The 19,692-nt window shown below is 40.2% G+C and overlaps 1 long non-coding RNA gene across 1 annotated transcript; it reads left to right on the top strand.

Annotated features, from left to right (window-relative positions):
- Nucleotides 1-11: 11 nt before the first annotated feature.
- On the top strand, nt 12-15,721 carry LOC144090534 (uncharacterized). Its single transcript, XR_013305427.1, has 4 exons — nt 12-366; nt 2,824-4,490; nt 4,947-5,077; nt 15,113-15,721. It is a non-coding gene; the product is annotated as an uncharacterized LOC144090534 (long non-coding RNA).
- The last annotated feature ends 3,971 nt before the right edge of the window (nt 15,722-19,692 follow it).

Here is a 19,692-nt window from a genome sequence, read left to right as displayed (position 1 = left end):
GTCGGCACTTACGTCATACTGCTGAATAACATGAAATGCATTGTAATAATAGTAATAATCATAATAATAGTGTTTAGACACTTATCTATTTAAAATATGTAGAATGATTTAAAAAAATATTTTAAAGAGCCAAACATCCTTTTGTAAATTCGTTTTCATGAATGCCGAATGTGCGAGTCAGAAAAATAGCTTGGGATTTGATCTACGTACTGTTGTGAATTATGCCTCTTTTGAGGCAGCTGGATCTTGGGGAGACTTAATTTGAGAGGCATTCACGAGACCTTTTTAGCGAAGACTTTGGGTGCCCAATTAGATAAAAGCAGTAAATTTTCATTACCCGAGATTAAATTACAAGTCAAAAGGAAAGTGAGTGATTTTGGTCTGTAAATGTCATGTTAATGGTGTATTGTTACATATTCAAAATAAGTAATCCCTCGAATATCGCGGATAATGTAGACCAGACATGGCCGTGATAATCGAAAAACCGCAAAGTAGGATTGCCCCTATTATTACTACCATACTATATGTTATAATAATAATAATAATAATAATAATAATCGGACATAGGCCATGCCGTCATTACCACAACACAAAAAGCCTACTTGTCATCACACGCAGAAACTGCGTGTGACGAAATTGATGGTGCTTCTCCATAAGCTACGTTTAATCGGCAAAAGACCTAAATAAGTGTAAGTTACGGACTTGTAATTTGTCATTCCGCTGTTGTGGATACAGGTCGCTTACCTCTCGATTACCGCGCACACTTACCTTGCTGTCTGCCACTTACCTTCCTTCAAGTCAGCCAGCAGGAGGCAGATCACCAACCAACCATCTATTCATATGCCGCAGAAGGGAATGTGTGGTATGTTAGCGCGAGTTTAGATGTCTGATGGATGTGGGGAAAAAACTGTCCTTAAGCCTATTTGTCCGAGCTTTGTGGGACCTATAGCGTCTGCCAGAGGGCAGCAGCTGGAACAGATTGTGACCAGGGTGGTAAGGGTCCCCTATGATGTTCTTGGCTCTGCTGAGGTAACGCGGGCTGGCAGTGTCTTCAAGTGAGGGCAGAGAGCAGCCGACAATCCTCTGGGCAGTGTTAATCACTTTCTGCATGGCCTTTTTGTCTGCCGCCGTGCTTCCAGCGTACCACACTGTGATGCCGTACGCCAGGATGCTCTCTACAGTGGTTCTATAGAAGGTTCTCAGAAGATTGGAGCCCAAGTTGTTCTTCCTAAGTACCCTGAGGAAATGGAGTCGTGTCTGAGCCTTCTTCACCACTGCCGTGGTGTTTGTAGACCATGAGAGCGTGTCCGTGACGTGGACCCCCAGGAATTTAAAGGACTGGACCCTGTCTACACATACTCCATTTATGAGGAGTGGGGCCAGATCTGTGCCGTGTTTGCGAAAGTCCAAGATTATTTCTTTAGTTTTCGTGGTGTTCATTGTGAGATTGTTCACCGAGCACCACGAAGACAAATTGTTGACCTCATCTCTGTAAGCCGACTCATCCCCTCCTGAGATGAGTCCGACCACAGTGGTGTCGTCAGCGAATTTGATGATGGCGTTAGACTGGTGGGTGGGTGTACAGTCGTAGGTGTACAGGGAGTACAGAAGAGGACTCAGTACACAGCCTTGAGGGGAGCCAGTGCTTAGTGTAATGGAGGAAGAGATGTGGGGACCAAGTCTAACAGTCTGTGGTCGGTTGGTTAAGAAGTCCTTTATCCAGCAGCAGATTGAAGAGGATAGTCCAAGGTGGGAGAGTTTGTCAGTCAGAATGTCCGGTTTTATGGTATTGAAGGCTGAGCTGTAGTCAATGAAGAGCATCCTCACGTAGTTCCCAGGGTGTTCCAGATGGCTCAGTGCTGTATGAAGAGCAATGGCAATAGCATCATCAGTGGACCTGTTTGCTCTATAAGCAAACTGGTGAGGGTCAATTGAGGGAGAGATTGTATTTCTGATATGGCGGGCTACCAACTTTTCAAAGCACTTCATGATCACAGGCGTGAGGGCAACAGGCCTATAATCATTCATGCTGCCAATGGTTGGCTTTTTGGGGACAGGGATGATGGTGGCAGATTTCAGACAAGATGGGATGATGGATAGTTGCAGGGAACAATTGAAGATATTTGTGAAGACTCCAGCCAGCTGGTCAGCACAGGCTTTGAGCACCTTCCCAGGTACTCCGTCTGGGCCCGCAGCCTTCCTGGTGTTCACAGACGGCATTACCAGTCTCACTTCCTGTTCCCGGAACGTCAGTGTATTGCTGCAGGGTGGTGGTGGGGGTGTTGAGACTGGGTCTGAGTCAGTCTCAAAGCGGGCAAAGAAACGGTTCAAATTCTCCGCTAGTGAGGCATCTGCATTAACAGACATATTATTGTTATTGTTATTGTAGTTGGTAATATGTCGTATTCCTTGCCACATCTTGTTATATGTTTTTGTGCCTATATAAAAATACAAGTACACAAGTATAATTATCAAGAAGTGTATTTATTAAATATTACAGTTATAACCATATGAAAAGATTAATGCATTAATATATAATTATATATATATATATATATATATATATATATAGAGAGAGAGAGAGAGAGAGAGAGAGAGAGTGAGAGAGAGAGAGAGAGAGAGAGAGAGAGAGAGAGAGAGAGAGAGAGAGAGAGGCCCCTGTTTACGTACAAACAGTACACTAAACACGCCATATTATGGTTCCACAAATCGCATGCGCTCAACAATGTAACGGTTATTTCTTATGCCGTGTTCAGAGTTACGTATACTGCAAGGAATTCTAATAATTACCTGAATCAATCACTCGAATTCAATCTTTTCCAGATGGTGAAGAAGCCTTGAGGATCCTTGAACTGCTCCATGCAAGCGACAGTTGTACGAATATCTACTTTGTACGCCAAGTTCAATGACCAAACATTTACCCGTCAAGTTGTAAAGTCGGCAAGCAAGGCAAAGGAGGGGGGGTTATATTGGGGAAGGAAAAGTACAACAACTGCTTCCAAATGACCATCCAATGAGTACGACAGAGTCGCCTTTTCTTCATACATTCCGTCTTGTCTTTTTACGAAGACTGAGACCCATCGGGTGCAATGTTCCCTCAATTTTTTTGTTTGTCTGGGCAGAAAGACAACCTCCCTGAGCACACTGAGTACCTGAGTACCAGTGTGAGCAACATTAAAAAAAAGGGATTTTATTTTGTGCGCTCCATATGATTTGCTGTGCGCAGAGAAGACGAGACTACTGCGCAATTGCGCACGCGCGCAGCTTAGAGGGAACATTGATCAGGTGTATTAATGGTGGCAGGTGTAGCGACAAAGCCTCTTCACCTTCAAAGCAGGCGTGGCGACACTTTCTCATGATGCCTTTACGTATGTCCTCTCTGGCTCTCCATTGTGAGGTTGATGTGAAACAAAATTGGCCGGGTACGAAGCCATGTTTGCACAATCGCTCCCGGGCCATCATGCCCGCCAAGATTCCTTATTGGAAGTGGAAAAATCGATTTATTGAAAAACTGAGGCCCAAATTCAAAAATCGAGCACTGTAACATCCTAGAGCCGTACATTTGCAATCGTTTGTCCAAAACCGCATTCAAATCAGATGTACGGTGTTCTCTCCATTTTGTCCGATGTTAACGAACAAACACACTAATGTACACACACACACATTCTCAGAAATAATAGATTTTTTGAAAAACTGGGGCCCAAATTTAAAAATCAAGCATGGTAACATCCTAACGATCAATACATTTGCAATTGTTTTTTTCAAAACCGCATTCAAATTGGATCCATTTTGGCTGATGTTAACAGAAAAAACACACCAACGCGCACACACATTCTCAGAAATAGTAATATGTATAGATAGTTTAAATCCAAAAAGACAGGTTCATGGGAGTTTTAGTCCTAGTCCTTGAAGGGGACCCCTATTTCAGCAAGGTACAGGTTTGGCTTCGGGATGAAACAGTTTGGGAAGGCTTTCGTGATTCAGGCTTTTCGGTTGCTCATCCAGTAAACAGGGAGCAAGGCTTTCTTCTTGTTTTTTAAAGCATGAGGACAGTCAAACTTGTAGAGTAAGGCTGGCTTTACCATTCAGTTAATCTTTGAATAAGAATGTCCTGGAAGGCATCCTGCTCCAAAAACTTGCTCCGGAAGACAACCATTTTCTTCAGTTATGTTAGGGAACTCTTCCTCGATGTACTGTATTGCTGCCTGTTCCTGCCCGGGCCAGGTCGCGGGTAGACCTTGCTCGCCGCCGGATTGGCGGCGGCTTGAGGCGGCGCACCCGCACCAACCTCGGCTCGCTGTGGGTCCACTTTCCAGTCCCTGATCCGCAACAGGGAGGTAGCGGTGGTTCTGGTAATGATTCTTCCACGGGACACTTAGGAGGTATTTTAAACGACAATTCAAAATCCAAACAAAGCTCGAAAAGGCTCGGGGTTGGCTTTATCCAAGTTGAGCACGATGGGAAATTCCCTCACAACAAAACACCAGAAGGCAAGATTTTGTACTCCTCTGCCTTTTATAATGTTCGTTGTGTCATTGTTCTGCGATAAAATTGATCTTCAGTGCATCTTTCTTCTCTTGCGGTAAAATTCTACTTCTTTGGTGCTGAGTGCCACCCAATTCAGCGCCAAAGAAGAAGCGTAGCTCTGACTTTCGTCTTTTTCCATTCCCTTTTTTCGGTTGCTATTTCAGCGTTAATTTTGACATTTTTATGAACTTTTTTTATACTTAATATAAAATCCGATATGTACTGAAACCGTCAAAGTTGAAGTGGTGAAGGATCACAGTATAATCTCACCAGCCTATCACCCTTTTGACATTACTACTCACACTAATCATGTATTTTGTTTGTATTATCACGCAAGTCTTGTATGTGTTTCGATAGATGTTTATTTGTCCTACACATTCCACATTTATGATGAATCCCATATGTCCTTCTCTGTTAAGACCTGGCTGCTTATCTTTGGGATGTGGGAGGAAACCAGAGTTTCTGGAGAAAAACCACCCAAGCCCGGGGAGAACATGCAAACTCCAAACAATTAGGACCAATTTGAGATCAAACCCTCGATCCCAGAACGGTGAGGTCAACACGCTTACATCGGGGCACACCCAAAAATCCATTTTTTAAAATTTATTTATGTATTTTACCTTTAAAATGAATTTTGCTACTCACTCAAAACTCTGAAACATGTTTTTGTTGTATTCTTTTGGTAAGCTTTTGTTTCCCCTTCTATTATTTACAACCACTGTTAGCACTTAAAATACATCCATAGGGATAGACTAACACACTCAAGAAAGCAGAGAGGAACACGGTGCAATTTGCTCTCGCTTGCTCTGCTTTATTTAGATTCACAGTAATTTTAATTGTAGCTACAGTGTGTTTGCAGCCATAATCAGGACAAATTACATACTGTATCATAAAAATACTCTGCTATGTGAGTTGACTGTTGCCCTGTTACTGAATTTTGGAATAGACTAGTCCTGCCTCATTAAAAGGCTATTATGTATTACAGTTATAGTAATACAGTACAAAATACAGTGGGAGAGCATAAAATGGATCAGGAATGGCCCGTAAATCAAATTTATGAAGTGAGACCTGTGATTAGGCTGTCCCTCTGTCCGACCATCCATTTTCTGAATATTAGGCTGTGGCTATCTGGCAACCAGTTTAGATGGTACCCAGCCCCCTGCCAATAGTTAGCTGGGATGAGCTCTAGCAAAGGTGGTCCTGCCTAATTTTGCGTGCTGGGCAGATAACTACACCTTTCCCCAACCCCGACAAACACACACTCCACCCCCAACTTACTTACACAGAGTAGACAATCTGCACCACAAACTTGATATGGAAATGAAGGATAGTACTGTAGACATACTGGTTTTATATATATATATATATATATATATATATATATATATATATATATATATATACATATGTATATATATGTATATATGTACGTATATATGTATATATATATATATATATATATATATATATATATATATATATATATATATATATATATATATATACATATATATTTAAATTGAGGGCTGCCCAGGGCTCTCCCAAATAGATTGGGCCCTGGGGAGTCACCCCCATAGTCCATAGCAAAAACTGGCCCTGAGTGATTAAGTGATTTTTAGGATAAAACCTATTAATTAACGCACAATATGCAGAAGTATTTTGAGCGATGTACTGTAAATCTCTCAGGCATTTAAATAGGCATATCTGTCAACTCTGAATATTGAAAGCTACAGCAGTTCAGCTATATAAGTTCCACTCTTCATATAGCACCCGCAGTATCTTACAAGGCCACCTTGTGGTGTAGAGGTTCACTCGCCTGACTTCGGTGCGGGTAGCTGCAGGCTCGATTTCCGCTGGAGGTGCTCTGATTGGGAGTGTGGATGGTTGTTTGTCTCTCTCGCTCTCTGTGCCCTATGGCTGACTGGTGACCAGTCTATGTTGTAGTCTGCCTTTTTGCCCAAAGACAGCTGGGTTAGGCCCCAGCAAACCCCGCAACACTTTCGAGGATGGGCGGTATGGAAAGTGAATGAATGAATGAGTATTTTACAAGCACCAGACAAAGTACATTTAGCACAGTTGTACTTCAGTTTCCCCTCAAAATTGTCAGATGAAAAAGAAATGGGGCCTTGTTATAGTTTGGGTAATAAGGGCTCATTTCACCTCCACAGGCCCCCGTGGAGTCGTACCGATATTGAGTTCACCTCAAAGGCATTGTAATACATCAGGAGTTAGTAGGAGCCTAAAGCCAGAGGGAAAGCGACACAGCCAAGCCCCTTATGCCCAAGGCTTTTACGATTATAATTTATGTCTCTCTTGCTGACTGCCACATTTAAAGTGTACATGCTGGTGACAAATGGATCTAGCCTGCACAATTATTTTACACACATGCACATTTCTGATGCAGTCCCCTGATTACCCATTTTATCCATTCAACAAGAGGAATAAAAATAAGGTCTTCCAGTAATAGCCTGAAAAATAATCTGTAGAATTTTACCCACCCTTTTTAAAACTGTTTATCACCAATGTCAGTCCTTCTCATCAACATAATGATTACATTCATGTTCACAAAACAGTTTTCTACTCTGGGGCAGATGTAGACAAATTTCTGTTGCCTGGCTGTAAACAAGATTTTTAAAGGTATTTTATATTTTTACTTTATTGTTAAAACACAGAGAAAATTAAGAATTTAACAAAATATAATGCAGTTCTGTGTTTCACTTGCTTTCATTCATTTTATTGTTTTACTATTTTAAGTAGTTAATCAACATTTACAGTATTATTGAAAGGTACTGAAAAAAATAGTTTTGAATGCAACGCATAATCAACAGTTTTGATTTTCCATTATTTTTATGGGAAACTTAGAATTGAACAGAGTCCAATCGTTTCCCAGAAAATTAAGCAATTTAGGGGTCTGTGATGAGATGAAAACATACTACATGCACAAATATGCAACAATATTGCATTCTTCCATGTAAGAATAATTTGGGGTTGATATATGTTCGATAAAAATCTCTCTAAAATTAGGTTTTGGAATTTACGAAGTGTGCTAATCTCTTCACCAGCCTTAAATGATTGAGCCACAGCGTACACGCGAGGAAAGTGAACAGACTATATGGACAGTTTACAACATGTTTGATACCTAAAGAAACAATGCTAACTGCAAAATACTGCAATTAATTTTAGCATTGACATTGAGTATGTGCTGACCATTAACCTTTACATAGTAAAGTGGGCACGTGACCTGTCAATGGCTTTCTTTGAAATGAATTCCATTCAATTAGTTTTAGCAAGCCGTTTTAGGATTGCCAGTTTGGATAGGACGCAGCCAACAAGGGCAAATGCCTTCCTGCTCCAGCTGTCACCATTATTTAGGAGAAATACAAATCAAGTGAGACTGTTTTGTCGAGGGAAGTTCATTTAGTGGGATTAGTCAGCGTCTTAAAAGACCAAGATTTCAATGAGCAACTCGATTTATCAGCATTCTGCATATAAGGCAAGGTGAGGATTTACACAGTCTGCTTCTGTTATGCAGGGACTCAAGATATTTGTGTGTATGTTTATGGTGAATCAAAACCCCTATCTGGTTTACAGTTACTTCATTTTTTTTTTACTGACAGTCATTTAGATTAGTTCAATACAGTGCCCTGCAGTTCCACTGCAGCTATAAAACCGTCTGAGGTTATATGTGTAATGGATCAATGTGGATTGCGAAACAGAATCATTCTACTGTTTTTGTAACTCATATCATCTCTCAGTTCATCTTCTTCCACCTTTTCCGAAATCGGGTTGTTTTTCTAACCCTATGGTAAAAAAAAAGTTAGCCCAGTGTTCAACTGAATGATTTGATGTACGACACTGCTCACACAAAACTAAAGGAACACCTTTTTCCATTGGGCCTGGTATAAAATCAATTAAACCTGTCTGATAATTTTCTGGTTGGTTAAGAAGCTGATCGCTAATCACTTTCAGCTGTATTGGTGTTCATGGAATTAACAACCTACTCTCTACCCACCTTTCTACCGTAACCATAGTAATGACTGCTGCAATACTTTCATGACCATTATCCAGGACACAGAGTCTATATTCATAAGAAAAATTAAACCAAAACCATAAAAAAGAATCACCTCCCATGGTTGACCCATAGATGCATAAGTAGGTAAAAAATGACCCGGTGAGGTTGTTTTCTTGAAATATCTTCGGACTGAAAATTTGTTATCATTTCATATTCCAGGTATTCCTCAAAAAACATTTTTCCACCTTTTCCGAAATCGGGTTGTTTTTCTAACCCTATGGTAAAAAAAAAGTTAGCCCAGTGTTCAACTGAATGATTTGATGTACGACACTGCTCACACAAAACTAAAGGAACACCTTTTTCCATTGGGCCTGGTATAAAATCAATTAAACCTGTCTGATAATTTTCTGGTTGGTTAAGAAGCTGATCGCTAATCACTTTCAGCTGTATTGGTGTTCATGGAATTAACAACCTACTCTCTACCCACCTTTCTACCGTAACCATAGTAATGACTGCTGCAATACTTTCATGACCATTATCCAGGACACAGAGTCTATATTCATAAGAAAAATTAAACCAAAACCATAAAAAAGAATCACCTCCCATGGTTGACCCATAGATGCATAAGTAGGTAAAAAATGACCCGGTGAGGTTGTTTTCTTGAAATATCTTCGGACTGAAAATTTGTTATCATTTCATATTCCAGGTATTCCTCAAAAAACATTTTTTTATATAATATCATTCACAATTTTTATTTACCTTTTATACATTTTAAGAAATTTCAGTTTTTGTATTACTACCCGAGCTTCCATTAGTGGGTCAAAAATCTCCCGTGTGCATTTTCTATGGAATCCAATGGAACCCACTGTTTCTAATCAACTTTGGCTGTCAGCTATAAATTCACTGTGGACCACGCAGACTATATCAGAAGTGTTACCCCTCAGAATGAATATTTTACACAGTAAGAGCTGATATGTGTAAGTATTATGTTCATTATCTTCATCACTGATGATATAATCCAAGCGGTGAGGAAGTGCACAAACTTGGAAAGATGGAGGGTAGCAACAGCTAGAGGAAAAGAATGGAAAAATGTCACCAAAGAAGAATCATCCCCAGTGATTGTGTCACTGTGGACGAATAGCTTGTGCCATTCAGGGGTCAGTGCAAGTTTCTACAGTTCATGCCAAGCAAGCCTGCCGAGTACGGCCTAAAGATCTTCTGGGTCTTTAGGAAAGGGCCGTAGGAAAGGCTGTTGTGCCCTTGAGCACGATGCGTCACGACAAAGCAGTGGATTAACATAGCAGAAAGAAAACCCCAGAAGTCACATTTTACAACAACACAAAGAGGTGTAGACACCATTGACCAGATGGTTGGCAACTACACGTGCAAGCGCCAAACACAGAGGTGACCCATGGTCCTGTGCTACAACATGGCATCGGCACCCTGCACCCTACAACTACAGTGATGAGACAAGAAGGCAAAACAGGGGAACAAGAGAGGAACTGTCAATCAATGACTGGACAGTTCTACACATACATACACAGACAGTCATTTTCAATTTTCTTTTTCATAAATGTTAAAAAGTGAAAAATAAAGATATTTCAAACTTGAAATCATTCTTGTATGGTCCTAAATATAATACTAAATATTATACAAGTGATTATTCTTAACCAAAATGACAAAAATTCACTCATTGTATTATGGGTCATTTTTGACCCACTTATGGAAGAGTGTAGGGTCCAGTCACACGTGCATCTAAGGGTTAAATGAAGACATACAAGCATTAATGAAAAAACGAGACCTTGCTCTCCAAATATCACTTAAAACAAAAATGATTTATGACAGAGAGACATTTACTTCTCTAAGAAACAAAGTAATAAAATTAATTCGAACTGCAAAATCAAATTTCTTTATAAACATAATTAGCACTGCGAAAGGGAACACTAAAGAGATGTGGAAAAATATTTAAAAACTGGCAGGAATTCCTTCAAAGCACAAACAAATGAAGGAACTACAATTGAAGGAGGAAACAATCCGTGATGCAAGGGACTTAGCTACAACTTTAAATGATTATTTAATAGACTCCATTATAGAACTGACACCTAGCATCCCTCAAATAGAATATCACCCATCACAACCCCTAAACACCAATGGACCCATTCTTAATCTGAACATAGTTTCGCAGTCACTAGTTGAGAAAGCGCTATATCTGGGCTCAAGAGCTCCAAAGCAAAAGATGCGTTTAATATGGATGTAACATTTCTGAAATACCACAAAGAATCTCTCATAGCTCCATTAACCACTATTGTAAACAAATCCATAAATGAGGGTCTCTTCCCTGAACCCTGCAAGTGCTCAGTTATCACACCAGTCCTGAAATCAGGGAACCCCACAATAACCAAAACTACGGACCTATAAGCATCCTTCCAGCCATCTCAAAGGTCTTGGAAAAGTTAGTAGTAGAGCAAATTGTGAATCACATTAACAGCAGACCATACACCGTGAACAGGCTGCAATTCGGCTTTAGAAAATATCATTCTACCAAAACGGCGGTTTGCTTCTCTCTAGAAAACATAAAAGCAAAACTAGATAAAGGCGGGGTCATTGATGCGGTCTTACTTGATGATCTCAAAAAGGCATTTCACACCATCAACCACCTGAAACTGCTGACTAAACTGTCTAATTTTAATTTCTCACCAAGCACGCCAAATTAAATTGAATCATACTTATCTCTAAGATCACAGTGCGTCAGGATACAAAACACAAAATCTAATTCGCGGAATAACAGTTTTGGGGTACAGCAGGGGTCAGTGCTGGGTCCACTGCTCTTCAGTCTTTACATAAATGTTCTGCCAAGCTGTTGTCCTTCAATTGTCACCTGCCAAATGTATGCCAATGATGCTATTCTATGTCCACGCGAAAGACAAAAAAAATGCTGCATAGGAACTCACAGATGCAATGACGGGCGTGAATAACTGGCTTGAAAAATCCCAACTGCACTTAAACATATCTAAGACTGTCTGTATGTCTCTCATCTCATATCATTTTCTGAACCGCTTTATCCTCATTGGGGTTGCGGGGGGTGCTGGAGCCAATCCATGTCTCTGGGCCGGAGGCGGGGGGACACCCTGAATCGGTGGCCAGCCGATCGCAGGGCACAAGGAGACGGACAACCATGCACACTCACACCCATACCTAGGGGCAATTTAGAGTGTCCAATCAGTCTACCATGCATGCTTTTGGAATGTGGGGGGAAACCGGAGTACCCAGAGGAAACCCATGCAGGCCCGGGGAGAACATGCAAACTCCACACAGGTGGAAGTGACCTGGTTTTTGAACCCAGGACCCAAGAGCCGTGAGGCCGATACGCTAACCACTCACCGACCGGGTCGCCCACAATCAATGTAGTCCAAGAATTTAAATACCTAGGAATCACTCTGATTCTCCACTTGTCTTTAAACAACAGATAAAAAACACTGAATAAAATTAAATTAAATTTGTCCAATTTTAGGTTTATTAGAAACAATGTAATGCCTGAGTTACCACTCCTTTCATCGAGAATACATTGGACTGCCTAAGAGTGGAAGTAAGTGGTTTTCAGTATTGGACCTTGAGAGTGCGTACTACTCAATCGCCATGAGTGAGCAGGACAAAGAAAAAAATGCATTTATCTCTCTGGTTGTTTTTTTAAGAAGTTGAAAGAATTCACCAGAGGATTTTTGGTGCTCCAACTACTTTTTAGGGTCTCATGGAAAAAGCAGTTGGTATCTGCTTCAAGTGATATCATTGTCTTTGGCAAAACATTGGAAGAGCATGAGTGCTGGTTGCTTAACGTCCTTGACAGTCTGCAGGAAGTTTTCCTATAACTGTTCCTTTACAAATGCCAATTTTGCCAACCAAATTTCAAGTATGTGGGTCACATTGTTTCTTAGGCAGGTATTGGCACAGATCCAGCATGGACAAATAGACATAGGGACAGTTTTTATCCCAGAGCCATCAGGGCTCTGAACTTGCATTAGCACGACACACAATCCCTTCTGCGCAATAACTTCAGGGTGTGCAATAACAATGTGCAATATCTTAGATTGTGCAATATTTTAGAATTTACCTTGCCCGGACGTGACTTTTTATATTTTTATATTACTGATTCATGTTTTTACTGGCAAAACGCACTTTGTGGAGTAGCACCACCAATTTCGTTATACGCAGCTGTGTATAATGACAATAAAGGCTTTTGATTTGATTTGATTTGCATGCAAAAGACTAATGAAAGAAAAAATGTTTAAAGCGTCTCTAGAGGTAGTGCCGGCTACACAGTGGTGACGTAACGTGTAATTATAAGCTCCTTTCACATGGGCAAAGGGCTACACTAATATAGGTGTGCCCCTAGTAAAATCTATGATAGGTCCAATTCCCAAAAAGCCATGTCAAAGCCCCATATAAGGCCAATATAGAAATGTTGGCTGGGGTAGGAACATTTGCATTGTAAATCGCTCTTACTATAATAAAACTACATAGCACATCTTACATCATATAAAGTTTGGTTTTGGGAATGATAATTCTTTTAGAAACAATTTACATATGTTTAATCTATAAATGCTTTCTTTCAGTAAATTGACCTTTTACTATATATACCCTTTCCATTATTAAATGATATCCAGAATGACAGCAGCTCTTGGCAGACATAAATTAGCATGGCATGGAGCCCATTTTATCTTGACTACTCAGAGTATATGCTTTCATAAGAGCCCACAGTTGGCATGACGCTTGCTAGGATGCAGCTTCCATCCATTTAATCTCAGAATGTACCTGGGATGCCTCTACTGGAATTACCAAAGTAAGCCTCTGTAAAATTTTAGAGACTGTGTTTGGTAAATTAATGTGTAAAGTGGTTAGCACATCCGCCTCACAATTCTGTGGTCGAAGGTTCAATCGAAGAGTCTGTCCCCCCGCTTCATCTGTCCTTATGAGCTCAAGCGGGTGGTAAACCCCTGCGCAGTGCGCCTCAAACTTCCAGCAGCCCTCTGCACCCATGCCACCTGTACTGAAGCCTTACTCTCAAGTGATTTACCAATATTGCCTTGGAGATCGACCCGTCGATCGCAATCGACCTAATGAGCACCCTTGCACTAGACCATTTCAGTAAACCGGTAGGAATCAGGATGACAGTTTTCCAGACGAGATTTTGCAATGAGGAATCAGAACAATTGTAGGTGTTGGTTTTGAGGGATTTAGTTTGGGTTTTGTAGTATTGGCTCTTTCCCTTGTTTGACTTGTCTTGTGATTGCCCATTAATTTCATCTAGTGTTTGTAATTGTCTCATCAGCCCCTGTCTGTCTATTTAAACCGCTATGTTCTGCTCACATCTCACTCCTGTTCTGTTATGTCATGCTTGTTCATATCCAGTGCTCCTCGTGCCCTTCGTGTTTTTACCCGGAAGTTTGATTTCTTTAAGTTGTACTTTGTCACTTTCCCATGGAGTTTTAAGGTTTTATTATTGAAAAGTTTATATACAGTAAAGATGACGTTAGTGCACCCTCATTCCTCCGTGTCCGCCTTTGCTTCCCTGCAGTTGGGTTCAACTATGCTCAACTCCACTTTATGTACCGAGTGTACAGCTGACAGTTACCGGTGAGCGTGTAATTCCTTTGAAACGGAACGATTTCACGATAAAATAATTCGAATATGCTGTTCTCAACCTAAAAAATGACTATCACATATCAGCAATAATTTATGAGACAATATATTGCCCACTAAAATGTGTTATTGTGATAGGTTGTAGTTGTTAAGACATTTTAAAGAAAAAGAGAACTGGGAAAAACATGCGCTGATTTTTTTTTTCATATGCTTTAATGAACATCTAAAAATACATGTATTCATGAATCCATCAAAGCATTTCATGTCTTGCATTTAAAGTCAAAGAACAGCTGCCCACTCGTTGCTGCAGAATGCAGCTGCAGACTGGAAGGGAAAAAATCCATTTAACCTGCTCCCATCAAGTCGTCAATCAGGCGACTATGTCTTCCGCGTGTTGCCTGCTCAGAAATGTTCTCCACTTGGTATTCTTGATGTAAAAAATAAAGTTGTTTCCCATCCAGGTCCGATATTTAAGTATTTGAGCTTTCCAATGGAGAATGATCTTAGAAACAATTCTGGCTCAATGATTTAACATCAATCGATGTCAAGAATCTGGTCAGGTGGACGAGTGATTAACCATTAACCTTACACATGAGATCAAGGGTTCAATTCCAGGTTTGGACCTTGCTCTGTGGATTTTGAATGTTTTCCGCGGTCTTGCATGTGTTTTCTCTTCAGTTACTCCGGCTTCCTCCCACATTACAAAGACATGCATGGTAGGCTGGTTGGACACTCTAAATAGCCTCTAGGTATGAGTGTGAGTAAATGGATGTCAGTGTCCTTGTGCACTGCAATTGTCTGGCCACTAATTCAGAGTTCTTCTTCGCCTGGTGCCTGTAGTTACCTGGAATAGCCTTCTCCCATGACCCTTGTGAGGATAAGCAGTATGGACAATGAATAATTTATGTCGGAGTAATCTTTCTCTAACTTTCACAGAAAATAAGGCAAGGCCACCTCTACATCAACTCCAGTAAGACATAGGAAATGGTGATTGATTTCCGGAGAAACCGTCAACAGACCACACAGGTGAACATCCAGGGAAAATACATTGAAATTGTGCAGAATTTTAAGTACCTCAACAACAAACTGGACTGGTCCAAAAACATAGATGCCCTGTCCAAGAGGGGCCAGAGTCGCCTCCACCTACTGAGGAGACTATGGTCCTTTGGAGTGTGCAGGACAATGCTGAGGACTTTCTACGACACTGTGGTGGCATCTACAGTGTTTTATGCAGTGCTCTGTTGGGGATGCGGGAGCACGGAGAGGGACAGGAACTGGCTGAATAAGCTGGTCAGGAGGGCCAGCTCTGTTCTGGACTGGACTGTAGAGGAAGTGGGAGGGAAGAGGATGCTGGCATGGTTAAAGTCAATAATGGACAACACCTCCCACCCCTTGCAGTTTTGGGCCCCCTCTGCAGCTCTTTCAGTAATAGACTGCTGCACCCTCACTGCAAGAAGGAGCGCTTCCGCAGATCCTTCCTCCCATCAGCTGTCAGGCTCTTCAACAAAAATGTCTGAATGTTAACACCACCTGTGTCCATTTCACTGCAATGTTTACTGTATGTATATATATATATATATATATATATATATATATATATATATATATATATATATATATATATATATATATATATATATATATACATATATTTATTTATTTTATTTAGGATTACAATGTATTTTCCTGTCTGTGTTTTCACCTTCTTGCTACTGCAACAAAGTGAATTTCCTGAGGGCGGGACGAATAAAGTTTAATCTAAGAAGTAAAAATGTGAAGGATCTTCCTTGAATTGAAGTCAACTTTTTATTGTGATGAATACAGCTCTTGAGTAGCTTACAAAATATTCCGTTGTTTTATTTGCTCTTCTCATGCTGCTTCAAAAAACAAAAGATAGTACTTATGTTTTAGCTTCACAATATAAAACCTCTGTCAATGCTTTTCAGATAAAAAGAGCAAGCCGGCATGGTCACTTCATACGGCCACTCAACAATGTATTTTATAAAAATAAAGATATTTCCGGAAAGCCCTTTTAACAAAGTTTCCTACTTAGAGTGAACCAAAACTTTTTTGAGACATTTATCCTGAATAGAGACTTACTGTATAATTATTTATTACCCAAATAACTTGATTCTCAATTATTTTATTATATATTTATTTGTTTGAAGCTTGCAATGTCTGTTTTTTTGCCCGTTTTAAACAGTTATTTGAAGAAAAAACATTTAGCATTTTTCTGGGCTCCTGAGATATTTTGACAATGAGCTACCTTCAGTGTTGGACATGATTGGCTTATATCATTTATGACATTTTTTCATGTTTTTTTTTCTCTCAAATATTTAATACTGTGCATGTGTGCGTTATGGACACTGCACATGCGCCCAACCACCCCATTCGTATTGTCTGTGCTGTGTTTTATGTCCATTCTCCCTTGCGGTCTAATGCTGAATAATTCAAGGCAATGCGCTGTTGTATATTAGGAGTGATCTATGTGTCCCTTTAGGAGAGGCTATCTTTACTGCAGGAATTGTTTGCAAGGTAATAGAGTCGGGACCATGATACCATGTAATGCAATTGAAATTTCCTAAATCCTTCCCAATCAGACACATTCTGCTTTTGGTTAGCCATAAACAATGATAAAGTAGGTGTACTCAATTTTTGTATCTTCATTGTTTGGTAGCATTTCTCTGAGAGACTTAAATAATCATATATATTGTTTACAAAAGACACCACTGAGGTTTCAGCTTACTTATTTAGCTGATCTGTATGCACTCAGGTTGTTTGAGCACCATGAGAGTGTATGTTTGCAATAGATGGCACCTTTGGCTTTGAAAGAGTACAGCAATGCACATCAAGGTAGATCACACGGGAAAAAAATGATGAACATTTTTACCGAACCACTGTTTTTTCTTGGATGGTTTCTGTGGCTGATGCAACGACTAATGTTTTGGATATTTTATTTCTGCTTGTCCAAATGTTACTGAGTACTTGTATATGAACTTGTAAGTACTTTCACACGAATGCAATGTATGCCCATACACCAGTGTCATTCATTCATTTATTCATTTTCATCACCGCTTATCCGTGGCAGGATTGCTGGTTGTTGGAGCCTATCCCAGATGACACCGGGTGAAAGGCTACACCCTAGGCTTGTTACCAGAAAGGCACATTTAAAGACAGACAACCATTTTCCCTCACAATGTCACTGCCATCGAGTGGGAATCGATTCCACGTGACATACACCGAAGTCAATCGAAAGAACCAGAACACCCTCACGGTGTATAGCAATAAGTATCATAAAGGACAATATAATATTTACTTGTTTGATGCAACAGTTTGCAGCTGAGAATGAGATTAGAAGACTATCGTGCCCTCCAAGGAGAAGCCTTTGTTGTCAACGGGGGAGAAAAAAGGTAGATTTGTCAGTGTTGGTGTGATGTCCTGCCTGGTGAAGAAAGGCTGGCTGGAGACACAAGGCAAATCTCCCAATTGAATCTTAGTTGCCACCCCCACCTATTGTCAGTGTAGGTAGGTGCATACTGGGAATGAAAGGATGTTGTTAAATAATCGAGTGTCAGAAATGAGTTTCTCCCACAAAGTATTGGCCTTACTCTCACAGATTAGATTGGACACACTCTGTTAGGAGACTACAAATTTCACAAGTCAAGCACTAGAAATGAATTCTTAAAAGAGGAAAAGGGAAAGCCGTTTATTGTGGGGGGAAAAACAAGTCCGGGGTTGCCAGCCAATCACAAGGCACATAGTAGAAGAAACGATCATGTTAGGGTGGCAGTAGTCATTGACCATTGAAATGGTTAAATGGTGAAAACAGGCAAAAAGTTACATATCTTTTAAGATAGGGATGTCCAAAAATCTTACTTCATTACTGTTCTTGGGATAGACACATGAAAATTGCAGCTCGTCCTTTTTTTGTGAACAGATCAGAATGAATTTACAGTCTTTCCTCCAATTTTGCAGATAATGTAGACCATACATTGCTGCGATAATCGAAAAACTACAAAGTAGGATCACCCCTGTTGTATCTATAGTCCATTACCTATGTTATCGCCGCAATACTATAACTAGAAGCCTGTACTGTCCTCCTTCAGAACTTCACAATTTCAACATTCACGATCTCAGTACATCGTATTTTATATCAAGTAGCCAATTAAAACTTTTATAAAAATATAAAATTGCACACTTAAACTCACAAGCAGAAGACAGGAGATGTAAAATGACAGAAGTCAGGGCAATGCCACCCAACTCAGCGCCAAAGAAGAAGCGAAATTTCACCATAGAAGAAGAATGACATGCCAAATAATATACAGTCACACCTCTACTTACAAATGCCTCTAGGTGCGAAATTTTCAGGTTACAAAAGCTTTTGAAATGCACAAGTGCATTGTGTTGATTTTATTTTCCTGCAAACTTTAATGGGACGTAAAACCACACAATTGTATTCGACTTAGATATTTTCTCAGAGAATGACCATCAGAATTTCATGTCCTTTTCCTGATAAATCATGCGAAGTAGCTACAATCAATAATTGCGAACTCCACCAGCTACAGTAGTTCTCATCCACGGGACATCTGTTACGTGCAGTTCTCTATGTTTGAGCAAACCAATGTCTAGAGGTTGGACAAGAAAAATGATGGCTATTAACTAAAGAAAAGTGCTAACTTTGAGCCACAGGGCACAACACTAGAATACTCTATGCAGTAACCGCTCAACTGCCCAGAGTGACTTAGGCTCAATACCATCCATCAGCATAACATGCAATAAAAATGGCATGACACCACCGGGAGAACAATACATCCACAAGGTTTTACAGTTTTTTCTTAGAAATATACAATGTACAGTCAACACAAATTGGTCATTCATTTTCCATACCGCTTTTCCTCACAAAGAGCCAACTGTGGGCAGTAGGTGTGTTACACCCTGAATTGGTCGCCAGCCAATGGCAGGGCACAATGAGACAAACAAACAATCACTCATAGCTTGGTACAATTTAAAGCAGGGGTGCTCAATTTTTTTTGCCTCAAAGATCTACTTTTCAAGGAGCCAACTTTGCGCGATGATATACCTGATGCCAGCAGGACCCCAACATACTATAGCCAGGTAGTAATCGTGCTTGGACTCACAATGGTGCTGTTTCTCAGCTCAAGTCCCATATGAAATTTTACTACAAATTCAATCCCTGGGTCAAATCTTACTGCCATGTGATCTACCAATAGTACCTTAGCGATCAACTGGTAGCTCGCGATCAACAAATTGAGAAATGTTTTGATATGCAAATTACAGTTTCATGATATGTGAAGCTGTCCAATTGACGAAAGATCAATTGAAGTACTACAAGTAAAACATTTTCATATTGCAGTGCTTGCGAGAGTTGCTAGCACGGAAGACAACCTCACCTGTCACTCACCTCACTCAGCAAAATCTATGCAGAAAAGCCTTATGCTCACCTATTTACCTGCTAATTTATCTTTTTAAATTGTCGTGCTTACCTATTAGCTATC

Source organism: Stigmatopora argus, chromosome 16 (genome assembly GCF_051989625.1).
Source record: "Stigmatopora argus isolate UIUO_Sarg chromosome 16, RoL_Sarg_1.0, whole genome shotgun sequence".
In the NCBI taxonomy this organism is placed as follows: Eukaryota; Metazoa; Chordata; class Actinopteri; order Syngnathiformes; family Syngnathidae; genus Stigmatopora; species Stigmatopora argus.
This window is presented reverse-complemented; position numbering and strand designations above follow the sequence as displayed.